At 38.6% G+C, this 24,811-nt stretch overlaps 1 protein-coding gene and 1 pseudogene across 2 annotated transcripts in view; both read left to right on the plus strand.

Annotated features, from left to right (window-relative positions):
* Positions 1-24,811, plus strand: part of LOC143905737 (uncharacterized) — a 72,823-nt gene that overhangs the window by 28,937 nt on the left and 19,075 nt on the right. The window lies entirely within an intron of this gene.
* Positions 599-8,990, plus strand: LOC143905724 (uncharacterized; annotated as a pseudogene).

Consider the following 24,811-nt stretch of genomic DNA (forward strand, 5'->3'; position numbering starts at 1 on the left):
CGTTGATGCTGATTGGGCAGGAGATATAATAGACAGGAAATCCACGACGGGATATGTTATAAGAATGTATGGTAATACTATATTTTGGAAATCAAAAAAACAAGATATTGTAACGAAATCGTCGACAGAGGCAGAGTATGTAGCCTTGTCTGTATGTGTGAGTGAGATAAACTTAATTAGAGAGTTATTAAAAGATTTTGGAATAGAAATAAAAAACCCGGTAAGAATTTATGAGGATAATGCTGGTGCGATTAGTATAAGTAAATATGGAAATCTAACAAAAAATTCTAAGTATATAGAAACACATTATCATTTTATTAACGAGAATTATTTGAAAGGAAAAATTGATGTAATCAAAATAGATTCAGAGGAAAATCCAGCAGATATTTTCACCAAGTCATTAGGACGAATTAAATTCGATAGGTTTAGAGAGAACTTAAAGTTATGTTAAGAAAATTATATAGTGTAAAATGATTGAAAAAATTTAAATTTAAGGAGGCGTGTTGAGAAATGAGTAAATTTAGATTAGTCATATAAGTACATGTATATGTACGACTGAGCGACACGCGACGAGCACGCAACGAGCACGTAAGCATAGATGGGGAAAAGGTATAGCGTCCGTTAGAAGGACACCACACAAGCGACGCGCGGTGCGAGCACACTCAGAAAGATACGAGACTCTCTCGAAGCCGACACGCGGTCGAGCGCTCCAGCATATCATATACAGTATAAAGATGTATATAACGTATTGAATAGAAACTCGTTAATTCTCAAATTTTAATTGACTTCACCCAAACTCACCACTCCACGCACCATTGAACTTAACAAGCATCAATGCAAAAAAAAAACTGAACAATCAAACACGGAAGGCAAAACGTACTAAATATCGTGTGGAATTATTAATGCAGTCATTGAAAAACAAAGAAGTTGAAATTGTTGCTATTCAGGATCAAACATTAAATGAAAAGTGTTCAGCATTAAATGTACCCGCCACCCAGAGAATAGCTTTAAATGAAATTATTGCAGCTGCGTCAAAAAAACACGATCAAGCCCGACGTTACACGGACAAATAGATCATGTTATGTGTCCTAATGAATATTCGGTCACCTGGATTTTATGAATTCCTGCGCAAAAACAATGTTATGCCGTTGCCGTGTACAAGAACAATTCGAAACTATATTTCTCTTATCAACACTAAATGTGGCTTTGATGAACACTTTGCAAAACTGTTGAAAAAACAATTCGAGACTAGACCGCCACTACAACGTCATGGTGTGTTGCTGTTAGATGAAATTAATCTTCAAAAATCCGTTGCTGTTTGTTCTAAAAACCTCACGTACGTTGGTTTGACAGATTTGGGTGATGATGAACAGCAATCTACAGATCTGAGTGAACAAGCAACTCATGGTCTCGTCCTGATGTTTCAATCACTAGCAGACAAATATACACAACCAGTGGCAGTTTTTGCCTCGAAAAATCCCGTTAAAGGCGAAGAACTTGCGAAATTGGTAGTAAAAACAATTGTATACATAGAAAGCATTGGGGCAAAAATACACGGAGTAATTGCGGACGGCGCAAAGACAAATACAAAAAGATGTGGTCCATATTAGATATAAAAATTTGTCATCATGGTATGAAGACATGGTTCACTTGATAACGACCGGAAAATATTTGTCTTCTGTGACACGCTCCATTTAATAAAAAACGTTCGTAATCGCTAATATAATAAACGCCGTTTAAGGGTAAGTTGTTGATTAAATAGCATTTGAAAGAATTCTTTGATGTATTAAAACTCAAAGAACTACTACATTAAAAGAATTCGTATTCGTTTAATTATACTAATTACTATTACATTAATTACTATAAAAACTATTTTTAGATCAATTGTACGACCAATTATATCGAGTGAAAGTACTTTGAAATTTGGTTCAACATTGACATCATGTCGGAAACATGAGGGCATGCCCGAAATTGTCCGAGAGATATATTAAATTAGACAGCACATCTAAAATGAGAGTGCGACTTGCTACTCAAGTATGTAATTAATGTAATAAAATCTGATGTTTTATTTTTATAGTACTGCAAAAAAAGTGAGCACCCGAACCATCTACATTTCTTATTATTATTGATAACAGTAATGTTTTAAATTTATAGATTTTCAGTAACTCTGTAGCGCAAGGGTTAAAATTTTATAAGTCACACGGATGTGACGAGCTTGCTGGATGTAAAAAAACAATTGCTTTTGTGAAACGAATGAATGATATGTTTGATGCCTTGAATCGAAAATCTCCCAATAAAGGACTTACACCACAATCTAATGATTTCAAAGTAAGGCAAAAGGTTTCCCTAACTATTACAGATGTATAAACCATAAGCAAAAGTAGAGAAAACGTGGACTTTAAAATGTATTTTCATACATTTTTCCAATTGTTTTATTAATAACTTAACACTACTATTATTGAAATTCAATGTCACTTAATGTATCTTTGATATAGATGATTTTTTTTTAATTTTTATCTTATTGGGATGCACTACACTTTACACACACAAAACACACACACACACATTGTTTTTTTTCTTTTTGATAACATACTATACATATCCTAAAATCTTCTTGTCTCGACGATGCTTTTATAAAATTGAAAAGTTTTTTTCAGGTATTAAAAGATTCACTTCAATGGCTGCAAGAATGGGAATCTGGTGTGCATAAAGGCAATATAATGACTGACGAATTTTTAACGAAAGAGACTGCGACAGGATTAAAAATGTCACTACAATCTACGATGGATCTGTGTCATTATCTTATTGACAAATTCAACTTTAAGTATCTGCTCACAGGAAAAGTGAACTAAGATAACTTGGAGGTATTGCCGCTTTGCTATCATTGACGAGATCACTATACAATATACACAAACAAGCTGCGACGCTTTTTTCCCCGGTCTCGCAATCCGGTGGAGGGCTATCGTGGATTGGCAGAACGCGCAACTAATTCCCACACCAAAGATTGGGCGCCAGGTGCGACGGATCGCACCACCGTACACTATTATATCTAACGCGATATTCCCGGCAATACCTCAAGGCGTAGGGCTCGGTCAGGGAATTCGGAGAGAAACGTCACGCAATCAATCACACACAAAAAAATAAATAATAACATATAATATATTTAGTCAGGTAATGTCAATAGGTGTAGGTACAATCGGTCTGAGCCTCTCGTATTACCGCAAACATGTCGGATAGGCTGACGCACAAATGCCGCATAAATACCGCAATAAGTGCACGCGGTAATGTCGAATTAAACACTGTAGATTAACGCACGCGAAGTTAAATCAACGCAACAGATAAACGCCGACGAACACATGAAAGCTTAACATAAGAAAAATTACGATTCAGGTATCGCGGTACCTGGCTTCGAACTCACAACGAACTTACGCCACGAAGGCGACGAACCGACTCGCCGCACCTTCGGTTGCTCCTTCAACGCGCACTCGGGCCACCTCGATTCCGCACGACGCAAAAATTATGGGCGATCTTGCCGTGTTGACCACGCTGGCCAGCGGTTGCCCTCGAACACGAAATAAGGACTCGTATCGTGGACGATCCCGCGGCTTGCCACGCGAATCCCGAATTCTCTCGCAAGCACGGAGATTCCGCGGCCCCGCGCCGATCCCGTCGATCCCTCCGTCTCGCCAAACACAATATTCGCCGTCCTCGAGGGCCCGGATACGTTACTCAGATATGAGGGCGAGTGCCCTTCAAATTACATGACCACTCGCGGCTCGCCGTTACCCGCACAACTCGCTCCCGTTATCGCCACGCAAGGCATCACTCTCATATGGCCAAGACGCGACACGAGTACGAACATAGACTCTAACACAATAAAACGCGACACAATTACAAATATGAACACCATGAAACGCGACACGATTACTTACATTAACGCAACGAGACGCTACGCAATTCGACCCGATTAATCCGACTCACATATCCCACGCCACGCGACTGTCGGCCGTGGCGGTGCTCGCGGGGAGGGCACGATTGGTCTCTACGAACTAGAGAGCTCACTCTCGGCAAAGCCCTGGCACGATTTCCACCCGACTCTATCTTAATGCGAGCGCAAGGTACCGCACGCGCTCATCTCGCAGTCCACAGGTAATCCTGCGGCGCTCAGGTAACCGATGCGTGCCATGGGCCAGTGCCTCGAGCAAAACATCTTTTCCTTAACGCGGGGACGCCAGAGTGGTGACCTTACAATGCGTCGTAGTCCCTTCGGTAATCCGGGCAGCTCGGGATCCGGGTGATTCTCGCTCTTTAGCCGGCACGACAGTGTCGGAAACGATGACCTGCCGGGTTCGCGCTGGTTCCCCGCGCCTGCGCTGTAGCGTCTCGCTTGACCGGATTCCCGATCCTAGCGCTCCCGGCGCCTAGGCCGCACGTGCGCCGCTCCTTCCGGGGGCGCTACTCCAATTCTGGGGCGCTCTTATCGGCGCCTCAGCTTCTCGCGCGCCTCTCCTTCCGGCGACGCCGCTCCAACTACCTCCGATTCGGCGCAGGCTTTTGAAATCAACCGGCTGTCCGGGCCGCGATGATCGAGTCGGCGTTCGGGGTCAGGCTGGCCGGGCCTCGGCCCCGTCCACCGGCATCCCGTCGAGGCGACGGCCCCAGGGCTGCGCCTTTCCCTGGGCCGCTTCTCGGCACTCTGCTCTGACTGGCGTTTCGTTCGAGCGTGTCCCGGGGTGTTCTAGACTGCTATCCTGCCGCTGTTGCGACCGAGTACGGAGTGAATTCCGGCCGGCGACTCATGCACTTGCGAGAAGGTCCGGGCGATCCAACTTTCAGCCACGTCCACTGGCCGTCTTCTTAATCTTCTGCCCTTCCTCGTAGCGGCTCCCGGCCATTACAAGTTGACTCCAGCCACCACTGGCGATCCCTTAAAAACTTAACAGCTAATTAGACCAATTAAGAATACGCAACCGCCCTCCCCTCGCTCCAACGAGGAAGCATACCCGAATTCCCCTCGGCCGAGCCCGTCCGGGAAGTAGACGCGACTTGTCACGTCACAAAGCTTACAACAAAATCTACTAGAGTTTATATAAATTATTTATATTTCATATAAATGTATTGGGATTCAAACATAAATATATACCTGCAACACTTATCTTACAATACTTATATTATGTACTTTTGTAATGCCTATACACTATATACTGGTAACATGTACATTACAAGATTTGGTCGGCTCAAGATTTGGTTAGCCAACTTTCGCCGCGCGGCAAGCGTTACCGCGTCTCGTGTGTAGGAGTCATTACCCCTGTTTCTATTTCTTTCCTATTTCAGAAGTTTTTTGGCACAATTCGACAAGCAGCCGGTTGTAATGATCATCCAAATTGTTCAACCTTCTTACAACTTTACAAATTGCTATCTTTGTATAGTGTCATAAAACCGCCTAAATACGGCAATTGTACAGTTACCGAGGATGCTAGCATCATTAAGGGAATGCTGGAGACAGGTCTGTTTTACCGCGATATTTTCAGACACACAAATCTTTTGATTGATTTCACCAAATGAAAAAATTTTTGTCCAGAATTAAAGTTTGGACGATAACGAAGACGGCAGGCACCAATTGCGTATGAAAAACGAAAAAAAATTAAAAAATTACAGTTTTATTTTTGATTCTGCGGTCGACTCATAACAACATTTGCTGCAGATAAAAGTTTTAGATTGTGTACGTATACAAAAACCTTGCAGCCGTCACGGAAATACAATGAAGAAGAATCCTGTGCTTGCAGAAATGAGCTGTGAGCTTTAGTATAAGAGAAAAGTATGTTAGAAAATTTTATATGCACGTGTTACGCGTTTCCCCGAATTCAGCCAAAAACATACGGATCTGTATAACGAGTAGCCCTAGAGCAGGCGCTCTGTATGTATGTGTAAGAATCGGTGAGCACTTATTTATCGACGCTGATCGAGTTCGCCCGCGACTCCAGCATCCCCTTAAGCGATATAAAAGCAGCTTACGGAGAAAAATCCGAGGGAAAATGTTTTAAGTATCGACAAGAACTTCGACAAAAGTTAGACAGCATTTTAGAACAGAAAGATTGGGAGGCTGACGACGTCATACAATTTAATTATGAGCATGATTCTACCTTTTCCCCAACATTAGACTGGATAATTTATTATGTGACAGGTTTTCTGTTTTAATCTTTTTTTGTCACTGTATATGAAATCTTAGTAACAATTGGCGATTTTTGGTGATTGTTTGGTATAGTTTGGTACATATATCAAGGTTGCTATCGGTGGTCGCGGTTTGGTACACTTTGGTTGCTTAAACCAGAGTTACGCCAAAAATCGCTTAATGTACATAGGTAACGTTAATATTTATTAATATTTGTTGTGGTACAATAAAAATGCATGAGTAGATATTCTGTTGGATATTTCACGAAATCTAGAAGAGTTTTTCGTTAAATAAATTAGATTACCCTATTTCCTTCCTGAGCTTAAATAACGATCACGTAACTTTTCCCTTAGGGTAGAAACGTAAAAAGTGAAATTTTTCACGTAAACTCGTGATCATGTAACTCGATGAAACATGGAAACGTCTCATTAATAACAAAAAAGTTTACGCAGAATAGAGAGTAAAAAGTGAAAAATTTTACCTGAAATTACGTGATTGATTCCTTGAACAGAGGCCTCGTGAAAAAATAATTACATTATACTTCCAGGTTACTTGTATAAGCAGGTGCTAAAAAAATATCAGTCATGCAGTACTTGTCAAGATGCCATCATACTTAACTCAAATTGCACATCCTCAATCGCTGAATTTGTAAACATGAAAAGTCGCGACGGTTTGAAGCATGCAAACCACCATTTTTTTCATCTTATCCGATATGTTGAATCGTGTTTTGCAAAATATGCCTCGCACTTGCATGTATTTGATTTAACGCTTGAAGAAGTTTTGGACACGTATAAGTTTACCTTTCTTTGCATGAATCACGCTTCGGATATTTTATCGTATGTTTATTATATAAGATTGAGAATGCGACAAAATGCCCATCAGGAGAATTTAAAGTTAATTAAAAAATTTGTTGTAAAAAAGAAATTGTCTAAACTTACAAACGAATAAATGGTTTTCTTAAAACGAATAAAAGGATTTTGAACGTTTTATTTTTAATGCAAAGTCATTTATTATTTCTTTGAGCTAAGTTGAAAGACTTTCTTCAGTTCCTGAGGACATGGACAGCGACATGGATTAAAAATAACATCTTTCTCCTGTAAATCTTTTTTATATGACATTTTCTTTCTTTAAAACTGTCACAGTAAAAAGGTTGGTATCGACCTTAATTGTGTGTGCAACTGCATTGATATTTCTTGGAATGAAAATGTAAATATTGTGACTTGTAAATTAACTATGGATTTTCAAAACGGGTTATTATTTACTTCATTATTTACTTTCTTTACTCATAGCTTTTAACTTTCTAATTAATTTTATAAAACCGAGGCATACATAAGGTAAGAATCAGAATTAATACAAGTCGACCGCTCTCATACTGCGTCATCTTTATATATTGTAAATTAAGAATAAATTATCAATTTATTAATTTGCGCATTTGTATAATAAAAAATTTCAAACGTTTTTTCTTAATACAAAGTTATTTATTATTCCTTTCCTCATTTGGATCTTCAATTATTGCCTATCTGACACTCACGATTTTGAATTTACTAATTACTATTTCCGTCCTTGTCCCACCACATAGTACACTGACCGATGCCAGCGACTCTTGCGGTCACAAAGCGAGTTATTTTCTTCGTCGCTAAGACGACCATCCCCCACCACTAGAGTTTCCAGACCTGTGTGTAAGACCGTGGTGTCAACGGACGAGTTAAAGAACTTGGATGTGGATAAGTTATCCGACTTTACGTCGGATATCCTCGAGAAGATCGAGATAATCCGGAATGAAAGCCAGAGCATCCAACACTAAGCGGCTCCATGAAACGTGGATTATTGAACATTTCCAAGATTTTCTCGATTTTTTTTGGAAGACTGAGGTTGATGAATGATTCTTCGTTAAAGGCACAAAATGCCGAATTAACCGCGCAACTGAGGGCTTAAACGTGAGGAAGCAGTATACAAGAAGGAACAGCTCTTGATCAAGGATGAAAACAACAAACTCCATAAGGAACTTGAGGCTCTTAGGGAACGAGTAGCTAAACTTGAATCTAACAATGTCGCGCCCTTGTCTCCGCCTGCTACTCATCGGAGAAGTGATTCTCCAAGAAGTGATCTGCACTTGGACACGGTTCATTTGGACACCGTTCATTTGGACACGATCATTTGGACACGATCATTTGGACACGATCAAATGGACACCGTTTATATAGACACGGTTCATTTGGACACGGTTCATTTGGACACGGTTCACTTGGACACGAAAATGCGCGGCCTATGCAGTTGGACACGAGAATTCGCGACCTGTTCACTTGGACACAAAAATGCGCGGCCTGTTCACTTGGACACGAATTGCGCGATCTGTTCACTTGGACACGAAAATGCGCGACCTGTGCCGCATGCCCGGCTTTCAACAATGGTTTTGTAGCCGAAACGGCTTGGCTGCGATTTATATCAACACCCGCATCGCAAGATACCCTGCGGTTATGGTTGCTCAGGGCGAAGGCTCAGTCCTCGTTAAGTATGGAGGCGTTTTTATCGCATCGTGCTATGTATCGCCTAATGTGGGCGCTATAGAATACGCAGGGTTTTTAGATGAGTTGTCGGTCACTTGCTCAAGCACCCTTGATTGCGGAAACTACTTGTATGTGGAGATTTTAATGCGCACTCTCAATATTGGGAATCAAACTCAACGAATTTTAAAGGTGACCTGCTCGAGGATTGGGCTGCACAACTAGATTTGCGTCTGGTGAACACCGGGAATACCCATACGTTTGTTGGCCACCAGGGATCCTCGATCGTGGATTTAATGTGGCGCTTCGCCTGATTTGATCAACAAAATCGGGGACTGGTCCGTAAGAAAGGACATGGAACCTTTCTCGGACTACTTATATATCACATTCCGGCTTTCTGCTTTTCGTCGCGGAACCAAACAACTCCATCTTTTAACAAATTCTTTACGCTAGAATTTCCGCAATGCGGATATTTTGTTATTCAAAGAATCGATGGAATGGACTTGTGCCGTCACTCCAAAAGACAAGGCGTACATGATTGATGCGAAACCAGATCGATGGATTCACCGATGTGTGAGTGACGCCTGTCACGTTGCGGTTCCCCGTGTTAGTCCACACAGGAGGGGCCCGCAGGCTTACTAGTGGAGCGCAGATATTGCCGCATTGCGGGCAAAGACAATCAGGGCAAGGCGAGCTTGGACTCGTGGACGCGTCAGGGATGCACGTGACGTCTCTGATCGCAAGAGATCTGCTTATATCAACGCTAATATAGCCATGAAAAATGCCATCAGGAAATCCAAGTCTAACGCATGGCAGAAACTTATTGGCACTCTGAACGAGGACCTCTGGGGCCTGCCTTATAAGATCGTGTTAAACAAGCTGCGCAGATCCACCTTTGGTCTTACTGTCACTTTGGAGCCGGACGTGCTTGGTACTCTGTTGGATAAGTTATTCCCTCCGGGCGCCCCTCTTACTCCATCGGATCTTGGAGACTGTGAGGAGGGATTTTTCCCGTTCTTGGTAGTCAAAGTTAAAGAGGCTATTGTGGCCAAGAAGAACTCGGGAACGGCCCCCGGTCCTGACGGGTTCAAGGCCACCGCGTTAAAGATGATGGCTCCTTCTATGATCTCGCGTTTTGTCCAAACTTTCAATATCTACTTGAATAATCTACGGCATCTTTCCCCTTAGCTGGAAGACGGCCGACCTAATTCTTATACCTAAGGGCGAGGCTGTGCTGGAGAAAGTTCCAAAAACACGCCCGATTTGTTTATTAAATGAAGTTGGCAAGACCTTTGAGCGAGTAATTGCAAATCGACTAACGGAATATATGGCTTCTCCAGCTGAGTCGCCGTTTTGACGGCCCACGAATGCTTGGTCGTGCTCTGCAACATGGGATACTCATACAAATCCCATGAACGGAAACTGACACTAAGATATCGCCCGCTTTCCAAGGCCCGTAGCATAGATAGCTTATTGACCTCGTTTAACGTAACGTGAGGCATTCGCCACTGTATTTTAACAATTTGATTTCCGGCTCCGTTGCAGAATTACCTACAATGCAATTGTTATCGCTACGCGCTCGTATAAAAATTAATTCGTGACGAGCGTTAACAACGACGCGTTTGTAATCCTCGCAAAAGCCCAGTAACAACTTGAGCGGTACGCAAAAGTTGAAGTATCCTTCCGGTATGCTCGATGTAACGTTCCAGCCAGCATTTCGCATGAGTTGAAAATCATTATACGATAGCGATACGTAGTTCTTGATGGTACTGGTTATGCCAACGTTTCTGTTACGATCAAACCGCCGCGATAATCTTCCCGGCACCTACGACGGCGGGAGCCGGTAGCCAAATATGACACGTAATCAGGCCGATTTACCCGGCCGTAATCTACTCGATATACGCTTCTACTAGCGCCGGGTCGCGACCGAGATCGAGCCCACAATTACTTGGTAGCACCGGAGTGGAGATCTTACAGGTCTCGCTGCTCGCTGCTGCTCGGCGGCGTCGGGGCGCTCGTCCCGGGGTGGCTCCTCGTCAACGGCTCGATCGACAGTGAGGAGTGGTCGGTTCGGCTGAACTACGCCGGGCCCCCGCACTTGCGCCCTCAAGCTCGCGGTTCTTCCGCCCCGCCGATTGGTCGTGTGCTTTGCCTTATTCGCGACGTTGCAGACGATTTTCTGCCATTTTCCCGCGGCCCGGTTGATTTGGCTGCTGGTTGCGCGCGGGCCCCTCGCGGGTTCCCGCCCAGCTGGCCAGGCCGTGGCGGCGCCGCTCGGCCCTCGGGGCGCTGTCGGGGGAAGTGTGCGGGTCGCCCACCCGCGCTGCAGTCGCGGTGGTGCACCCGTGTTTATGCTGCGGCGGGGCCGTGTTACGCTGTGCGAGACATTCCTGGCGCTTCTCCAGCGGCAGGCCCCGGTAGCCCGCCCGTCGGTCCGACCCCTCTGCCGTACGTCCTCCAAACGCCCGTTCTTCCCTCGTCGCGACTAACGTCGGTACATTAGGTCGTGATCCCACGCTCTGGCACCACCTGTCATCCCTACGGAAACTAGCTTAAAAGGGTCAGTTAACGCGAGTGGCCCTTCCTCGACTCGAGTCGAGTCGCCAGCCCTGACCTTCCCCTCGGCCGAGCTACCGTCTGGGCGGAGGACGCGACAAATGTCACGTCACAGTATATACTTTAACTGCTCGGCGATTAAATCGTAAATATCGCTGTTATCCGACACGAGCAAAAACATTTTAAAGACTGAGCATCTCAGCTCTACGCGTCTCTATAAATAGGCCAGCTTTCTCAATACTGCATTTTATTCGTTGTGGAGAGGAGGTAAAATGCGGTTCGTACGACAATCGCGGACGATCAAAGTGACAAACTTTGACGATAGGATGCAGTTAACGAAAGAGGTACGCAAACATGGAGGCATATGCTACTGATTTCTATACGCGGTATCATCTGCGGTCCGTCGAATTGCGGAAAGACAAACGTCTTGATAAGCTTGCTGGAAAGTCCGCACGGTGTACGTTTCGAGAACGTGTATGTGTACTTGAAATCGTTGCAACAACCGAAATATCAATATTTGAAGAATATACTAAAACCGATAGAAGAGATTGGCTACTATACGTTCTCGAATAACAGTGACGTCATTCCGCCGAGCGAGGTGCTCCCGAATTCTATTTTTATCTTTGATGACGTAGCGTGCAACAAGCAGGATACGATAAGAGAATACTTAGAAATGTGCCGGCACGCGGACATTGACTTTTTCTATCTTTGTCAGACGTATGCGAAGATACTGTTACGCCCGTGCTGGACACTGAGTAGAGAAGTCGCGGAAAGCTGTGAAGCGCGCTCCTTGACAACGAGAGTTTGTTGATGGATTTATGGATTTTCGGTCTGGCGGATTTTTGGAATCCGCACGCGTTCTGTTTTACGAGCTTGGAATAAACGCATTTCTTAAGTTTTTTTGAGTTCTTTTTCTTTTTGCGAGTTCCACGAAATACGTGCGCGAGTGTGGAGTGCGCGATAGTGTTACGGCGGCGAGCTTACTCGACGAGCGTAACAATATATAACTAAAGTATATACTAACCGGTCGCAAAAGTATTTCATGTGCTCTTTCCTACTGATTTGCGAGCTCACAAGAAAGGCGGGATAGATTTTTTATTCACGCGAAATGCTCTACGTTGTCGTCTCGCGGGTCCTGCACGTACAGCAAATTGACATGCTTTTCTCTCTTCCGGTCGGTAAGCCGTATCGGGAGAACGCTTAACGTCTTCTGTTTTTTGATGGTATATTCGTTGATCGACACGTCGTTGAGTCGTTCAAACTGTTTAATCTGTTTCAAAATCATTGGAAACTCAATGTCTTGTAAATTTAGTATTGTTATATAATAGGGGTACGGGAATTCCCGATATGTATATTCCGCGACTGGATACAGCGTGGCGACCACCGACCACGCGAAGCACGCATTATCCGTAGATTGCACGTTAATCACCGCTTTTTTTATTTTAATTTTTTGCGATAAATTAATGTAACACCCCGCGCGCAAAAAATTGTACTTGTTCACGTTCACTGTCAAATTAAGTATACGCGACAACGCCCAACGCCCACCCGCTGTCGCGTTCCTGAAATTTCTCCAGGGATGATAAAGTAGGCTCGATAACGCGCAAATCGTATTACTCGCGCAAATCAGACGTACGAAAGAGTTCGCAGTTTCTCGTGTTGACACTTTTGTTCGCACGTTTGTCACTTGTCACAAACTCGCCGTTGAACACAGTGTTTATCTTTACACTTTCTTGTTTTTTCATGACGTTCCGCACACGATCGAGCACGATGTCTCTCGCATCTTCGAGAAATTGACGAGTTTCGACGTGTTTGGAATTTATTACCGCACCAGTCAATATTACCGGTAACGAAAAATTGTACACTTTATGGCACTCTCTGGGACTATCTACCCTTACTTCATATACAATTCTTTGAGATTTGGTCAATTAATTTCCGAAAAATTGGAAAAATTAAAAAAACCGTTTTCCAGAAAATCGGTAGCAAAAAACTACACACATTATGGCACTCCCGAGCGGGATTCGTTAGCGCACGGTGCGATAGCGCACAGCCCGATAGCACACGTCGAATTTAAAATAATTCTCGATAGCCCACATCCCTTTAGCACACATCCCGATAGCACCCCAAATAAATGGCGCACTATCCCGATAGCGTACCAACTAATATGCACATTTGCCCGATAGCACACAAAAAAATGAAACATAGTACCGATAGCGCACGAAATGTTGAAAGCAATATTCCGATAGCGCACGCACGTTTCTTTCCCGATAGCGCACGAGGAGCGCTAAAGGGACGTGTGCTAACGAGAAAAAAGTTTATTTTCCGATAGCACACGAGGTGCACTACAAGAACGTGTGCTAAAAAGAAAAGACGCGTTTCGTTCCCGATAGCGCACGAGGTGCGCTAATGGGACGTGTGCTAAAGAGAAATGACGCGTTTCTTTCCCAATAGCACACGAGGTGCGCTAATGGGACGTGTGCTAAAGAGAAAAGACGCGTTTATTTCCCGATAGCGCACGAGGTGCTCTAAAGGGACGTGTTAATATTTTTGTATACTTTGGTTTACATTGATCTATATACGTGTACATAATGCGAATAACTCGTTTGTATAAGATATTATCAAAGTTATCTCAAAAAATAAATGCTGTACAGTATTTTAAAGGGACCACGTTTTTTTACATATCATATATTAACGGTACCGATATGTATACATGCTAAAAGCACACCATATTTCGTAAAGTATAAATAATTATTGATGTACAATTGGCCGGAAATGAACGTCCGATTAAAAAATCTCCATATGAAATTATCACGTCTACGTATCTCAGGTCGCCGATGACAAAACCTAGGCGATCGGTAGTTTTCGGTGTCCAGATGTATTAATACTTTGAATTCGACGTCTACGTATCCCAGATCGCCGATGCATGATGAATCCTAGGCTATGCGCTTTGTAGTTTTCGACTTCTAGGTGTTCCATATTCTTGAATTTAATACCTACGTGTCTCAAATCGCCAATGACGAGGTCCAGATAGTGCGCTCTGTCGTTCTTGGTGTCTAAATGTATTAATACTTTGAATTCGATGTCTACGTGTTCCAGGTCGCCGATGACGTAGTCCAGATAGTACGATGCGTAGTTTTCGGTGTCTAAATATATTATAATATGTTGAATAGGCCAACTGGGAAACGTAGACATCGAATTTGAAGTATTAATACATTTAGACATTAAAAACTACAGCCCAGGATCCGTCATCGGCGACCTGGGATACGTAGATGTCGAATTCAAAATATTGATACATCTAGACATCGAAAACTACGGAGCGCACTATCTGAACCTCGTCATCGGCGACCTGGCACGTAGACATCAAATTCAAAGTATTAATACATTACGGTCCACTTAATGCTACAAATGTTTTGAAGCATTCTTTGACTTGTTAATTAATAAAATTCCTTCTTCTGATTAATCAATCTAAAGCTTCGAAGCATTTGTAGCATCAAGTGGACCGCAGTTTTTATCGTGCAATATAAACCGACATTAATTATTTCCACGCGATGACATTAGGTTCGCGATGATAGGTTAAAAAATTTGTCATAACAACAGTACGCTAGGTAAATTTACGAACTGATACAATAAAATTATTGATTATTTACAGAGAGCACACGCCAGGTAAAAAGCAGAAATATAACGGCTTGCGAATCGGTTAATACCGGTCATGACAAACCGGTATTCCTAACCTCTCGTAATGTCATCGCAAAGTAATAACAATAATTATTAATATATATAATTAACAATTTATTATTATTTTTACAGAATCATACCTATCTTCCATATCTTCCTTTCCGGACGAAGTGTCCTTGCAATGATTCTTCGTAAGGGAAACAGAGTAATGTAACCATCAAGAAAAAGGACATATCAGAGACAATTAAATTTATTATAATTGTCACCTGGAACCAATTCTTCTTGCATTAATTAGATACATCACTATTTCAGTAAGTATCGTTTATTTAAATATTTCTTAACAAGACAAAAATGCAGTGACATTCTTAACGATACTCCAATTCAATAGATCTTTCTTATTTTCAGAGACACATCAATTTCCATAACTTTGGCATAAATAGCGTATCATGGTATTTTTTGCAAAATCTCCGTCAGTGCTGTGACAGAAGTCTTTTACAATGCAAAGCGCTGATTCTGCAATTTTTAAGGCAATTTACTGCTTAATACTTTGTGATACGGTTTGTATACTCACATCTCATGATAAAAGTTGTATATATAAACTCTAATATTTTATGCTATTTATTAACATTATTCAACATTTATTTCAGATATAATAGAATGACATATTCTATGCATATGTAATAGTTTGGAGAGCAGACCTGTTATCCAGCACCAAAAAGAATTAATTAACAAACCACGAAATTCTTTTAAGCGAGAGTATATTATTATTGTCTCCGCTATTAGAATCCTGTGAAATGTTATGAAAATCTCAACATTTATTTATTTCTCTTTTGGACTTCCTGGAATACAAGTCTTTTACTGTCAAAGCATATTTTGCAATGCCATTTATCGTCCAGTACAAGTAATATAAAATATGCAGTATGATTCAATGTGTTACATACATGGAGCAACACCATGTATTAATTGTATCGTAGAATTAATAGCTTACGTTGTATAATATTTGTACTTACATATGCGTGTGTACATTTCTAAGGAAAATATCTGAATGTATACCATGTGTAGAATTTATACAATCTTACACACATATATTACTTCAATATGAGTATTGTAATATAAGTAAAATATCTGAAATAAGCGTTTAATAATGTTAATAAATAACAAAATTTATTTGAATTTCATATACAGAATAACTTTATTAGAAATTTCTACTAAAGTTGTTCAGTATATATTCTAAGATATTTTCTACTTAACAACATTATGTAACGCCTATTTCAGATATCTTGTATGCGTATGTGTGCGCATATGTAAATTGGAATACTTATATATTTATGTAATATATGTACGTGTAGCATTTATACCATTCAGATATTTTCATAAGAAACGTATACACGCATATGTTAGTAAAAGTATCACATAACTTAAGCTATTAATTCTATGTTATAAATATTTCATACATGGTGTTGCCTTGTTCTTACGTGACACATTAAATCATACTACATACTTTATATTGCTTGTACTGCGCAGTAAATGGAATTGTAAAGTATGCTTTGACAGTAAAAGACTTATATCCTGGAAAGTACAAAAAAGAAATGAATGAGTGTTCAGATTTTCATAACATTTGACAGGATTCTAATAGCGGAGACATTAATAATATACTCTCGCTTAGAAGAATCTCGTGTTTTGTTAATGAATTCTTTTTTGGTGGTTGATAACAGGTCTGCTCTCCAAACTATTACATATGCATAGAATATGTCATTCTATTATATATCTGAAATAAATGTTGAATAATGTTAATAAATAGCGTAAAATATTAGAGTTTATATATACAACTTTTATCATGAGATGAGTATATGCATAAAATATGTCTCTCTCAGTTCCATTATATCTGAAATATAGATGTTGAATAATGTTAAATCTATATATATAAAGGAAGATGTCCTGACTGACTCACTCACTCATCAACGCCCAGCCCAAACCCCTGAAACGAATTGTTACCAAAAGTATATGAAATAGGGGTAGAATTTTCCGGGAAGTGCCACTATGTGTATAGTTTTTTGTTACCGGTTTTTTTGAAACCGGTTTTTCTAATTCTTCTAATTTTTTGGAAAATAATTCACCGAATTTCAAAGAATTGTAGATCAAACAGGGGTAGAATTTTCTGGGGAGTGCTATAAAGTGTATAATTTTTTGTTACCGATTTTTTTGGAAACCGGTACGGAAATTTTTCGGGAATTAATTGACCGAATCTAAAAGAATTGTATATGAAGTAGGGGTAGAATTTTACGGCGAGCGCCATAATGTGTACAGTTTTTGTTACCGATCTTTTTGAAAACCGGTTTTTCTAATTTTTCCAATTTTTCGGGAAATAATTCACCGAATTTCAGAGAATTGTAGATCAAATAGGGGTAGAATTTTTCGGGGAGTGCTATAAAGTGTATAATTTTTTGTTACCGATTTTTTTGGAAACCGGTACGGAAATTTTTTCAATTTTTGGGGAATTAATTGACCGAATCACAAAAAATTGTATATGAAGTAGGAGTAGAATTTCCCGGGAAGTGCTATAAACTGTATAGTTTTTCGTTACCGATTTTTTGGGAATCGGTATCTTTTTGGAAATTGGTTTTGAAAGTATTGTATATGAAGTAGGGGTAGAATTTTTCGGGGAGTGTTATAGAATGTATAATTTTTCGTTACCGATCTTTTTGGAAATCGGTATCCGAAAGTAGTATTGACTATGAAATTTAATAACGTCAAAGGTGGCACTAAATAAGTTTTCACTAAATAATTAATTGCTCGCGACAGTCACGAATTGAAGTGACTGATTTATCAGTTTTGACATATAATATGTGAAAGCAGCAACTTCATAACATAACACAGACAAATGACATAGACACTACGCGGCGCATCGTTGTATATTTTCGCGTTATTAAAATTCAACATCGACCTCTATATCTAGGGCAGCGACATTATCCTTTGGTTTACCCTTGAAACTTGGTGACATTTATGAGTATATGTTCGGCTCAGAAATTCGAGTTCAGAAGTTCGAGCCAAACATATACTCATAAATGTCACCAAGTTTCAAGTTAATCGGCTTCTCACATTCTATATAGATAAGTTGATAATTTCACTCAGTATATGTCAGTTGTTAGTAAATGTCAAAAGAAATATATGGAAAAAGAAATATATGGAAATAGAAAATAATCTTAAAAAAATGGATATTGAGGAAGGAAAATAAGGGTAAAAAAATTAAAAAAATCTATATATATATATATATATATATAAATGTATGTATGTATGTATGTCCTTTATGCACTCTTAAACTATTCGACTGGTTTTGAAAGTATTGTATACGAAGTAAGGGTAGAATTTTTCGGAAAGTGTTATAGAGTGTATCGTTTTTTATTACCAATTTTTTTGGAAATTGGTATCCTAAATTTCCCCAATTTTTCAAAAAATAATTGATTGAATTTTAAAGAATTGTATATGAATCAGGGGTAGAATTTTCCGGGGAGTGCTATAGAGTGTATAGTTTTTTGTTACCGATCTTCTTGGGAACCGGTATCCGAAATTTTTTCAATTTTTCGGGAAATAATTGACTGAATCTTAAAGAACTGTATATATAAAACAGGGGTAGAATTTCCCGGGAAGTGCTATAAACTGTATAGTTTTGTGTTACCAATTTTTTTGAGAACCGGTATTTGAAATTTTTCCAATTTTTCGGGAAATAATTGACCAAATTTTAAAGAATTGTCCACATTATAAAGAAAATTTAATTGTTTTTCTCCTTCAAATCCTTCAAATTTTAAATATGTATATAATTTTTTGTTACCAATTTTTTGGAAACCGGTTTTTCTAATTCTTTCAATGTTTCGGGAAATAATTGACCGAATCTCGAAGAATTGTATATGAAGTAGAGGTAGAATTTTACTGGAAACGCCATGATGTATACAGTTTTTGTTACCAATTTTTTCGAAAACCAGTTTTTTCAATTTTTTTAATTTTTCGGGAAATAATTGATGATTGAATCTCAAAGAATTATACATGAAATAGGAACAAAATTTCCCGGGAAGTGCTATAAAGTGTACTATTTTTTGTTACCAATCTTTTTGGAAACCGGTTCCAAATGACCAAATCTCAAAGAATTGTATAGAAAAACAGGGAGGGAAAGAAAGAGGGGGAGAGGGAGAGAGAGAGAGAGTAGGAGGGAGAGGGAGAGAGGAGTAAAGGGATAGAGGGAGAGAGGAAAAGAGGGAAAAAGGGAGAGAAAGAAAGAGAGAGAAAAAGAGGGGAGGGAGAGAGAGAAAGAGAGAGAGAGAGAAAGAGAGAGAGGGAGAGATATATTATTTGCGTGTTTTACTACATATGTCCTCCGGGGCGAAGCCCGGGTAACCAGCTAGTTAATGTATAAAATATTAGAGTTTATATATACAATAAAACTTCTATCAGGTCTCATGAGACGAGTATACAAACCGTATCACAAAGTATTAAGCAGCAAATTGCCAAGAATGCCGAAACAGCAATTTGTATTGTAAAAGACTTCTTTCCCAGCATTTACGGAGATTTTGCACCATAATACGCTATTTATGTCAAAGTTATGGAAATTGATGTGTCACTGAAAATAAGAAATATCTATTGTATTGGTGTATCACTAAGAAAGTCGTTAAACTGCATTTTTGTCTTGTTAAGAAATATTTAAATAAACGATACTTATTGAAATAATGATGTATCTAATAAATGTTCCAAGAAGAATTTGTTCCAAATGACAGTTACAATAAATTTAATTGTCTCTGATATGTCCTTTTACTTGATGATTACATTACTCTGTTTCCCTTACAAAGAGTCATTGCAAGGACACTTTGTACGGAAAGGAAGATATGGAAGATTTACAGTTAAGTATGACTCTGCAAAAATAATAATAAATTGTTAATTATATATATTAATCATCATTATTATTACTTCGCGATGACATTACGAGAGGTTAGGAATACCGGTCTGTCATAACTGGAATTAACCGTTTTGCAAGCCATTTTATTTCTATTTGTATTTTTGCCTGGCGTGTGCTCTCTGTAAATAATCAATAATTTTATTGTTCAGTATCAGTTCGTAAAATTACCTAGTGTGCAGTTGTTATGACAAAACTTCATAACCTATCATTGCGTAATGTCATTGCGTGGAAATAATTAATTTATTATTATTTTTCAGAGTCATATTTAACTGTAAATTCTCCAAATCATTTTCGGACGAAGTGTTATTGCAATGACACCTCGCAACGAACAACAGAGAAAAAGAACATATCAGAGACAATTAAATTTATTGTAACTGTCATCTGGAACCAATTCTTTTCGGAGCATTAATTAGATACATCACTATTTCATTAAGTATCGTTTATTTAAATATTTTTTAACAAGACAAGAATGCAGTTTAGTGACTTTCTTAGCCATACTCCAATTCAATAAATCTTTCTTATTTTCAGTTACACATCAATTTACATAACTTTGGCATAAACCGCGTATCATGGTATTTCTTGCAAAATCTCCGTCAATGCTGTGAAAGAGGTCTTTAACAATGCAAAATGCTGTTTCTGCATTCTTAAGGCAATTTGCTGCTTAATACTTTGTGATACGGTTTGTATACTCATCTCATGAGACCTGATAAAACTTCTATTGTATATATAAATTCTAATATTTTATTTATTAATTTCACATTATTCAACATCTATTTCAGATATAATAGAACTGAAAGCGACATATTCTATGCATATGTAACAGTTTGGAGAACAGACCTGTTATGAAGCACCAAAAAAGAATTTGTTAAGCACGGAGCTTCTTTTAAGCGATTTCGTCTTGATCTCGCTCTCCAAACTATTACATATGCATAGAATATGTCGTTCTATTATATCAGAAATAAATGTTGAATAATGTTAATAAATAGCATAAAATATTAGAGTTTATATATACAATAAAACTTTTGTCAGGTCTTATGAGATGAGTATACAAACCGTATCATAAAGTATTAGGCAGCAAATTGTCTTAAGAATGCAGAAACAGCAATTTGCATTGTAAAAGACCTCTTTCACAGCATTGACGAAGATATTGCAAAAAATACCATGATATGCTGTTTATCCCAGTTATGGAAATTGAGGTGTCACTGAAAAACAGAAAGGCTTATTATATTGAAGTATCGCTAAGAATGTCATTAAACTGCATTCTTGTCTTGTTAAGAAATATTTATATAAACAATTCTTACTGAAATAGTGATGTATCTAATTAATGCTCCAAGAAGAATTGGTTTCAGATGACAGTTGCAATAAATTTAATTGTCACTGATATGTCCTTTTTCTTGATGGTTACATTACTCTGTTTCTCTTACGAAAAGTCATTGCAAGAGGCCAGTCATATTAGACTAATTTAGGGGGGTAACTTTCCAATTACTCTTTTCAGGTTGCAACCACCATGAATCGCTTTGATTTAAAATGCTGTAAGTGGGATTAATTTTGCTTCGCATAATTAATGCGCATTAAAAAGTTATTAACAATATTATCAACAAAAAACGCGACTTTTTTTTCTCAAATATCTTGAAAACTAAGCAAGATAGGGTAACTAACTATACGTACCTTTTATGTAGAGCGTAAAATTATCTACAATAATGATCTGAACAACATTTATCGTCAAGTCAGTCGTATAGCTTGCACGCGCCGTCAAAGTCCGAGACTCGGATCTCGAAAACCCTCAATTTCATCGATTTTTTATGTTGCGTCAGTGATTTTTTTCAGTCATTTAAAATGGAATTAAAAATTCCCAAAAAATCACACATCATCTGAGAACTACAAAGAATACTTTTCAGGGTGTAACCAATTTTTTAGACCTTTTTTTTTAGTTTGTAGCTATGTAAGCAAAAAATTTTGATTTTTTGGACTACTCTTAGTTTTTCGCTGTTTTCAGCCCTTAGAATTTATTTGAGACGAATTTTATTGTATGCATCTTGTTGTGGACAAAATTTGCAACAAAAAAGGACCCTTGTAATTTTTTCGTACGACAAACGCTGATTTTTTTATTGACGCGCAAAGTTATCCAATATTGCGTACAGGTCGGATAACGCTTGTTTTTCACTAAAATAATTATTTTTTATTAAAATTTACGTAATTTTTTGCATTATTATTAAACCATATTGCAAAGCCGTTTTCAACACATTCTCTCATGTTTACTTATTTATTAACAAATTGTTTATTTAAAAATTATTATAAACAATTAAAAAAACATGTTATATTCGTTGTACTCGTCGTCTTATTTCAACTCAAAAAATGTTTTTAAAAAATTTATTCATGTTATTTATAACATTTTTATTCAAACATACAGTGCATCTTTTGACTATTTTTCGCACCATCTCTGAGCCAATGGTCCGTTTTTTGTGGTTTTCCCAGTAGGCCTAATCCACAAGCATTGAATATATGTCCTTTCTATGTGATAATTATTTTGACATTCCTTGGATACTAAAATTATCCAACACGCAGATGTTAATGAATATTAACATTTGCCTCAAGATCGTCAAAAAGTCGTACGTTTTTCAGTAAATTCGGGGGGGGGGGGTTTTAAGGAAAAAAACGCACCATTGACTTTACCTCAGAGGTGGTGTGGAAAATAATCAAAAAATGCACTGTCTGTATGTTTGAATAAAAATGTTATGAATAATATGAATAAAATTTTAAAAAACATTTTTTGAGTTGATATGAGACGACGAGTACAACAATTATAACATGTTTTTTTAATTGTTTATAATAATTTTTAAATAAACAATTTGTTAATAAATAAGTATACACATGAGAGAATGTGTTGAAAACGGCTTTGCAATATGGTTCAATAATAATGCAAGAAATTACGTAAATTTTAATAAAAAATAATTATTTTAGTGTAAAACAAGCGTTATCCGACCTATGCGCAATATTAGATAACTTTGCGCGTCAATAAAAAAATCGGCGTTCGTCGTACGAAGAAAATACAAAGGTCCTTTTTTGTTGCAAATTTCGTTCACAACAAGATGCATACGATAAAATTCGTCTCAAATAAATTCTAAGGTCTGAAAACAGCGAAAACTAAGAATAGTCCAAAAAATCAAAATTTTTTGCTTACATAGCTATACAAATAAAGAAAAAGAGTTTAAAAAATCGGTTACACCCTGAAAAGTATTCTTTGTAGTTCTCAGATGATGTGTAATTTTTTGGGAACTGTTAATTCCATTTTAAATGACTGAAAAAAATCACCGACGCAACATCAAAAAAACGATGAAATCGAGGGTTTTCGAGATCCGAGTCTCGGACTTTGACGGCGCGTGCAAGCTAAACGACTGACTTGACGATAAATGTTGTTCAGATCATTATTGTAGATAATTTTACGCTCTACAAAAAAGGTACGTACAGTTACCCTATCTTGTTTAGTTTTCGAGATATTTGAGAAAAAATAAAAAAAATCGCATTTTTTGTTGATAATATTGTTAATAACTTTTTAATGCGCATTAATTATGCGAAGCAAAATTAATCCCACTTACAGCACCTTAAATTAAAGCGATTCATGGTGGTTGCAACCTGAAAAGAATAATTGGAAGGTTCAATGTCTAATATGACTGGCGTACAAGGACACTTCGTCCGGAAAGGAATATATATGGAAGATAAGTATGACTCTGTAAAAATAATAATAAATTGTTAATTATATATATTAATAATTATTGTTATTACTTTGCAATGACATTACGAGAGGTTAGGAATACCGGTCTGTCATGACCGGTATTAACCGATTCGCAAGCCGTTATATTTCTGCTTTTTGTCTGGCGTGTGCTCTCTGTAAATAATCAATAATTTTATTGTATCAGTTCGTAAATTTACCTAGCGTACTGTTGTTATGGCAAATTTCCTAACCTATCATCGCGAACCTAATGTCATCGCGTGGAAATAATTAATGTCGGTTTATATTGCACGATAAAAGCTGCGGTCCATTTGATGCTACAAATGCTTCGAAGCGTTAGATTGACTAATCAGAAGAAAGAATTTTATTAATGGACAAGTCAAAGAATGCTTCAAAACATTTGTAACATTAAGTGGACCGTGATGTATTAATACTTTGAATTCGATGTTTACGTGCCAGGTCGCCGATGGCGAGGTTCAGATAGTGCGCTCCGTAGTTTTCGGTGTCTAGATGTATCAATATTTTGAATTCGACATCTACGTATCCCAGGTCGCCGATGACGGAACCTGGGCTGTAGTTTTTAATGTCTAAATGTATTAATACTTCAAATTCGATGTCTACGTTTCCCAGTTGGCCTATTCAACATATTAATATATCTAGACACCGAAAACTACGCATCGTATTATCTGGACTACGTCATCGGCGACCTGGAACACGTAGACATCGAATTCAAAGTATTAATACATCTATATAGATACCAAGAACAATGGAGCGCACTATCTAGACCTCGTCATCGGCGATTTGAGACACGTAGGTATTAAATCCAAGGATATAGAACACCTAGAAGTCGAAAACTACAAAGCGCATAGCCTAGGATTCATCATGCATCGGCGACCTGAGATACGTAGACGTGATAATTTCATATGAAGATTTTTTGATTGGACGTTCATTTCCGGCCAACTGTACATCAATAATTATTTATACTTCACAAAATGTGGTGTGTTTTTAGCATGTATACTGCGACGCTTTTTTCCTCCGGTCTCGCAATCCGGTGGAGGGCTATCGTGGATGGACAGCACGCGCAACTAATTCTGACACCAAATGATTGGGCGCCAGGTGCAACGGATCGCACCACCGTACACTATTATATCTAACGCGATATCCCCGACAATACCTCAGGGCGTAGTTCTCTTTCAGGGAATTTGGAGAGAAGCGTCACGCAATCAAACACA

Source organism: Temnothorax americanus, unplaced genomic scaffold (assembly GCF_048541705.1).
Source record: "Temnothorax americanus isolate GAGA-0224 unplaced genomic scaffold, ASM4854170v1 Scaffold66, whole genome shotgun sequence".
Taxonomy (NCBI): Eukaryota; Metazoa; Arthropoda; class Insecta; order Hymenoptera; family Formicidae; genus Temnothorax; species Temnothorax americanus.